The sequence below is a fragment of the Ictalurus punctatus genome, chromosome 12, assembly GCF_001660625.3.
Source record: "Ictalurus punctatus breed USDA103 chromosome 12, Coco_2.0, whole genome shotgun sequence".
NCBI lineage: Eukaryota > Metazoa > Chordata > Actinopteri > Siluriformes > Ictaluridae > Ictalurus > Ictalurus punctatus.
In genome coordinates, this window is record NC_030427.2 from 28,586,211 (window position 1) to 28,593,710 (window position 7,500).

The 7,500-nt window shown below is 41.7% G+C and overlaps 2 protein-coding genes across 4 annotated transcripts in view; both read left to right on the top strand.

Annotated features, from left to right (window-relative positions):
• Nucleotides 1-7,500, top strand: part of syt11a (synaptotagmin XIa) — a 201,391-nt gene that overhangs the window by 27,819 nt on the left and 166,072 nt on the right. The window contains exon 4 of one of the 2 annotated variants that reach the window (XR_008397262.1): nucleotides 1-2,177. This exon is cut by the window's left edge and continues 2,265 nt beyond it. The gene's annotated coding sequence lies outside the window, so the exon portion shown is untranslated. Of the gene's footprint in view, nucleotides 4,577-7,500 lie in introns of those variants that run through there. The other variant, XM_017481109.3, reaches the window with a different exon arrangement.
• The window catches only part of rit1 (Ras-like without CAAX 1), an 11,877-nt gene continuing 10,567 nt past the window's right edge, over nucleotides 6,191-7,500 (top strand). The window contains exon 1 of one of the 2 annotated variants that reach the window (XM_053684080.1): nucleotides 6,191-6,362. The gene's annotated coding sequence lies outside the window, so the exon portion shown is untranslated. The remainder of the gene's footprint in view (nucleotides 6,363-7,500) is intronic. The other variant, XM_053684081.1, reaches the window with a different exon arrangement.

A 7,500-nucleotide genomic window follows, 5' to 3' on the forward strand; every position in this document is an offset into this window, starting at 1 on the left:
AGGAGGACTGTTGCTCGTGTGTATCCGTAGTTCCTGGCGTTTTTTTTTTTTTGCACGGCGGTAAAGGTGTAAAGATGTTCCTAGGCTATTTTCCTAGTTTCTTTGGCATGTATTAACCTACGCAGCTTCTCATACATCTTCACGGGCACTTGAATATCGATAAATATAAAAGATATTAAAGATTTGACTCTTTTTTTTCCTCCAGTTCCACGAAGAGATCCTCAAACACACTGGATTTGTTGTTTTTTTTTTTTGCGCCTTTATACCGGAAAGACGATGAAAACGACACCTCGGAGATGAAATCCAGAAAAAGCGTGCGGTGCGATCTTTCCTAGCCACTTGTTGTACATATTGGGGGTTTTCGCGTAATTCCCTCGGAGACTTTTCCCGAAACGTCGCTGTTAATTATGAATCGGTGTGTGTGTGTGTGTGTGTGTGTGTGTTTTATAACGGACTCGTTCCTCCTTTGCCTGCTTTTCCTGTTATAGTAAAATATGTACAAAGTGTACCATAAAGAGGCTCACGTTCCCGTAACCCGCAGCTTCGTTTTCATCTTACAGACGCTAAATATCTCTATAGATTCACCCTTACGCTCAAACCGTGACCTTTTAACGCCCGGGGCCGTAATGCGAGACCCTTCCCGGTTGAAGAAGAAGAAAAAAACGTGAGGAATATGCAGATGCTTGCACTTTACCATGTTGTTTTGTAATTGTAGAAAAGAAAAATTATATATATGTATGTATGTATGTATGGAGAGAACCAAATAGCTGTGATGAAATTGACGCCCCATGTGAAAGAAGCATCCGGAGTATAATGCTCGTATAACGCTCGCTCTGATTGGTGGGGAATTTCCATCAGCGTCTCTGTGTGGGATTCATATACAGACACGGACGTGGGGAATGGGGTAGAGCGAACCTTTTTTTAAACCATTATAAGTAGATGAGGTGCTGTCTTCTTGTTCTCTCTCTCTGTCTCTCCGTCAATCAGAACGGCGCTAGCCAATCGGAGGCGCCCGATAACTCGTGCTCGTGGCTTTTAAACGTCTCTGAGGAAGCATCGTCAGTTCTGATTCATATCCGTCCTTAAATGCATCTGTGTCGAGACTCAAATAATCGATGACCGTGTTCACACGCACGCCAGTATTCCGATATCAAGAATCGGAATTTGTCAACGCTCTGATTCGTCCTGAGTCACGTATATACGCGCGTGCTCATATATAAGGCTTAGAACAGCCACGTCTACGGGAATGTTCCGATACCCGTACGCATATAAACATCGCATTCGGAACACGGCTGCGACCCGGATATAGACTTTAAACGGAACTTGATGTGCATGGAAACATAGTCGGTGTCAAGTTGGCGTTGTGTGTAACCACACTGAAGTGGATTATTTTCCTATGACATCCTGCACACCCTGGAGTGTTTTATTCCTATTGTACCGCCACAACTTGCCAACACGCAGTGCGTTTACGCGGACAGCGATATTCCGATATGAACCCGATTGAGACGATACTCTGATTAAGAAACGAGCACGTAAACAGATTACTGATGACCTTAATCTGATTAAAGTCACACTCGGAGTAAACACAGACGGAATTAAGACGTGTGGAGTTTTCCTGTTTTAGTCGCGTTATCGGCGTGCGTTACAGACGTGTACACGCCTTAATCACACTATTAACCTCGTGTGAGAGTTTTCACCGCATCGTGAGACAGGACACGATCACACACGGCAGCGCTCGACCGTCTGACGGCAAACGAGAGAGCACGGCCGCGTCCCAAACCGCGTACTTACCTGCTACAGTATATAGTAGGAGAAATACACGTGTCTCTATATACTATATAGACGGCAAGTACGCGGTTTGGGACGCGGCCCACGGCTTCAAGCAGTCGTCTATCAGCACGTACAGCACGACTAATAATTAACCGCACTTGAAGCGTTCACAACATTAAACACGAAACACCCAAACTGTACACGGTCCCATAACGAAGACCGACTGTACGTCGATACGTGAAATTCTGGAGTGAACGTCGGACGGCGTGACGCGGTGACGTAATGACGTGTGACGTTACATCCATCTACGTTCTATAACACGTGAAACCTGAACATGAAAGGAGTATTCTAAAAGCCACTCATGTACACACCTTCATCACAATATTATACGTCTTACTCAGAATAAGGTCAATGATCAGATCACCGCCGTCCGTGTGGACGTAGCCAGTAACAATTGTTTTAATTTAATTTATCTGTCATAGTTTTTAAAAAAAATTTTTTATCCATTTTTAGTTATGTCTAGCGACTACAAAATGTTTGTTCCTGCACCAGACTCTTTTGAAGTTAATACTACAAAAAACAAACAAACAAACAAACAAAAAATGCCACAAAGCATAAAGTCCTGAAGACTTCCTTGTGGTGGAAAACCTCTGACACTGGAGACTCCTTCCAAAAAGGACCATCGACCATTATTCATATGCTTTTCCTTGTTGAATAACAGCATATTCTGACCTGTTTATTATTGACCAATGCGAACAGTATGAACTCGTCTTCATCACGTCCGTTTTAACTTCTATTTCCGCCTTTTTATCTTTACTGTGGTTAAAGTGTGACCTTTTCTTCTTCTTCTTCTTCTTCTTCCTCTTCTTTCTTGAGAAGTATAAATCAGCCCTTAGCCTTTGCCCTTTCAGGTCGTATGACAGACCCAGCTAGTGAGTGACTCAATTAGCTAACCGGGAAAAGAAATCTTAAAATATTACCTGATTATATTATTTCCATATCACCCACTCCTGTCTGGGCGAAAGAAAACCTTTACCACGGGCTTAAAACATGACCTTTTACATAACCGCCTCTAAACGTGTCCACTGACCGTGTCTGTTCTTTCAGTCGTCATCGTCTCTTACGAACGTCTCAGACACGCTGAATTTAACAGTGATGATGGTGATGAAACAGTGTGTGTGTGTGTGTGTGTGTGTGCAGTCAAGACGAGCAAAACAGAGAAGCAGGAGGCGGCTCGTATCCGCTCATATCTGTAATTAAATGCACGCTCGTGTTAATTACATCCATTTCAGCCGGATGGTTCGGACGTCTGCGGCTGAGATTTCATTTCTCGCTCCGTTGCTCCCTCCATCGACACACGACCCGAAACCGCACGGAGGCTGACGGCTCACCTTTTGGACGGAGACCGAGAGAAATCACGACTCGCTAACGAGCTCGTAAGCAAAATAATCGACCCCTGATCGTACAGTTCAGCTCCAGAATTATTGGCACCCTTCACGCCTCTCTCTCTATATATATATATATATATATATTTTAACACAAAACGTTTTCTTGTGTAGTAAAAAAAAAAACAAACAGGCAAAATTATTGGCACCTCAGCGGTTGTATAATTTGTCAGGAACGGTGCATCCATTCAAGAGACAGCGTGTGACCTCAGCTATTTACACGTTATGACTTTACTGATGACGACTACCAGTATAACGCATTCTGTTCCTTTCATTTGTCGCCCGTACGTGACTTCTTTAATAGTAAACCGAGGAACTTTCTCTCCTTACTCATGTGTACAGCCTCATCACTCGAGAAGAATAATAAGAATAAGAATAACATAATGCTTTCCGTTTACGGCTTTGAAGCGTTCCAGTCATCCAGATCACTTCAAATGCCTCGCAGTAGTGAGTCCAGGCCTTTTAAGAGCTTCCACGGTACCTCCGTACATCAGAAACCGACGAGGAAATGTTCTCGAGGTTATAACGCGAGTTCCTACTAGTGCTACGAGTCCGGCTACAGTTAACATGTTCTTGTATACGATATCCTTGATTCTGCGCGGTGCATGCGGGAGAGAAGCAACAGGGAGAGTAAAATCTTCCCCGTCGTAAATAGTAATATAATATATGCTGTAGTATTGCGTGCTCCTCCATCACATCTCTGCTTCAGTGTAGGTCGGTGTACAGTCGCCTAAATTACACCAAGGTTTTGATAACAAAAAAAAAACGGATAAAAAAAAAAAATAAAACCCCTTTTCTCTTTTCCATTCAGTGCACAAAGCAAGCCTAATGAAAAAATAAATAAATAAACACATAACGCAAATTACACATTATACAATTGATATATTTTTGCCTTGTGCACTCTTGATTCTTTGGCATACAAAGCTTGTTTATATGTGTATAAATAAATACGAGCGGTTGTAAAGTATTGTTTGTCTTAATGCACTATCCGGCAGTAGCACTTTCTGCCTTTATTTATTTTTATTATTATTATTTTTTTGGTTGTTTTTATATTTGGGAGCCCTCGCCCGTTTCTTTCCTGTCCAGACTCCCCCGAGTTCGCAGGTCTTTTCTGTCGTGTGTTGTACGATACACTGAGATGCGGAGCAAAATTTCATCCCGATTCAAAGATGCAAAGTTTTATGTGGAGATTTAAAAAAAAAAAAAAAAAAAAAAAAAAAAAACCCGCTTCTGATGACACCTGATGTGCATAACGCTGTAATAAATCTATGCTAAAGCTGTTACACTAACGCTGATGTGTACTGTATGGTGAACTGGTTAACACAATGAACATGCAAATAAAAATCGAAACTGATCCACTACACCTGGGCCTTTTCCCGTTTTCTTTCAGTGTGCGAGACGTGAAGTCATTCGGGCATTTCGATCCATTTAGCACCTGCTCTCGTCCAGAGGGATGAATTTATTCATGTACAAAAGTTCGATTTTGTTGTCAAATGTCTGAGGGACGAGTTCATTCCCGTTTTTTTACTTACATTATAGCTGAAATGAACCGCTATTCCCTCACCGGTACCTATTTTTTTTTCTATCTTTCTCTGCATGCGTGATTGGATCTCTCTCTCAATCTCTCTCTCTCTCTCTCCGTCTCTCTCTCTTTCTTTCTCAAAAAAAAAACCCCAAACAAAATAAAGCTGGAAAGCCATTCGTCTTGAAGACTTTCCTGTACTGGGAAACTTCGTTACGAAGCACTTACAGCCGACACTCCTTCCATAAACGTTAAATAAACGTCTCCTGAAAAGGTCACCACATCAACGGTTATACGTTTGACTTTGTTAAACATCAACACTTTGAAAAGGTTATTAGTTTTAGAATATGTAGAGCCTCTGCTGTACAAGTCCCTGTGTATGAGCCAGTCCGTACAGGATTTCGGCCGGAAATGCTCGATTCTGCCGCAGCTTGAATCGGTGAAATCGCAATCGGATGAAATAGTTTTGCGCGGCCTTTCACGGCGATGTTTGTCGGTAAACGAGACCTTTTTAGCTGTACTCATGTTCGACGCACGTGAATCGAAGAGGGCTCTGACGGAATGACGAGACCGGACGTCTCGGCCCAAATCTGCGGGAAATCCGCGTCCGTTTTGAAAAATCGCAAGCTCCTCCGAATATCGCGGCGTTCCCTGGATTCTGCGTTCATTTCTGCGATCGCAAAATCCTGGAGGGACCGATGGATGAGCTGTTACTATAGAAACAATGACGTGTTAGCATCCAATAGCGTACGAGCGTGTTAATGTTAACCTATTATTCACGTTACAGCCGGGGGCCCGACATTTCATCCTACCCGTCAGATCGCCCTGCCACATCAATACTTTTCACTTTTGTCACGCTGAACAACACGCCCATCCTTTTTTACTACTTGCACGTGGACTTGGAATCTAATGGGGGTATTTTGCACTGTGAAATCATCCTACCTGTTTATTCTATACTGGTAGGACAGTCTGATGGGGGTATTTTGCACTGTGAAATCATCCTACCATTGCCTGATAAGAATCTTCAACAAACTTACGCCGAGTTATTTTACGTAGTCACAGACGCGAAGCAGAAACCCGAAGCAGGATAGATCGATGGATATAGGTATGATTTTGCGCAACGGTAGGAAAATCTGACAAGGTAGGACCGATCGACGACACCGGGACTACTTTCCGATCCGTGCCGTTGCACAAAAATAACACGCCATCAGATCGGAGCATTCGACTGCGCTCTGGTAGGAAATTGTTTACCACGGAAAAGTGATAATAATAGCTTAGGAGCAACGCTTTAAATAATTCAGATTACTGACTTGACGGGTTTCCCGTCATCAGATTACTCACCTGTATGTAAACGCGTTGATCGAATTATTACCGAAAGCCTAAGTCAGTAACTATTCTTCGGGCGTTAGGACCCAGCGGCAGGACTGACCGCGTCAATGGTTCGTGTCTATGTCTATGTGTATGTGTACAGATCTGTGTGTGCGCGCGTGCGTGTGTATATATGTGTATGAGTGTGTTGTGTGTTTACATTCGGGCAGTATTTTGCCATTTATCAACTTTGATCAAACATGATCACATCCACTGAAACAAAATTAGCAATGACGACAGAAATACTGTGACAAAAGGTGAGCGATCATTTTATTTATTTATTTATTTGTTTGTTTGTTTATTTATTAAATATTATTTTTTATATTCGTACTCGTGGAACTGAGACACTGATGTGTGCAAAGGAGGTGTTTTTTTCTCTTCCAGATTTATTTTTGTTCATGTGACATGATTTGTGTGTGTGTGTGTGTGTGTGTGTGTATGTATATATATATATATATATATATATAATAAATAAAAAAAAAACAGGCGCTGAAGCTAGTTTATTTGTTTGAGTCGGAACAGTTGGTTGTTGTTTAAACTATTCAGCAGCACTAAAGTTAGTCCTAAAGTCCAAAAACTTTTGAAACTAATTCATTTACTGTATCTGAAAACATTTCAGGCATTTTTTGTCGTTGGAAAAATAAACCACACAACAACTTTTAATTTGTTGCTAAAGCATGCAGTTATTAGATTTTCCCTAGCGGTCAGCTCTGTGGTCAGTGTATGCAGCTTTGTCCGTCGTTTTATTATGAAACTTAACACACTCATGTACAGTATCCTACGTTTTTATGGAAGAAAAGAAAAATATATACATATCGATTCAAAAGCATATATCTAAACCCGAAGTCAGCTCGGTCTATGCGCGGCTAAATGAACCCGGTTATGAATAATAAATAACAGGGTTATACTAAAATCACCGCGGCCTACGAATCCCCGAGCTTTCCTGACGCCTGAGACCGAACACGGAAGCGTTCCAGCGGCGTGGGAGTGAGCGGGCTCTCGCTGCATTCCCGTTCCCAGCTTCTTTTGTGCTTCAGCGGCATTTTTCAAGACTGTTTTTTTTGTTTTGTTTTGTTTGTTTTTGTTGTAAAATTGTCAACAAGAACATGTTAAAACGGTGGTTAATAAATGTCACGCTTGAAAAAAAAAAAAGAGCGACTTATAAACCTTAAAGAAGGAGTTTAGGATGGGTTGTGCTTGAAATGTTGGAGAAATTGATATAACTTGTAATAATGCGCGCGCACACACACACACACACACACACAAGTGGAAATTACTGAAGCATATAACTCTCCAGTCTAATGTTCAAACTTGTTTAATATTCAACAAAGTTCACAAAGGTCTTCTCAAAGGCTATGTTTATCGTGTTTTCACTGAATTCCTTTCAAACTTGTG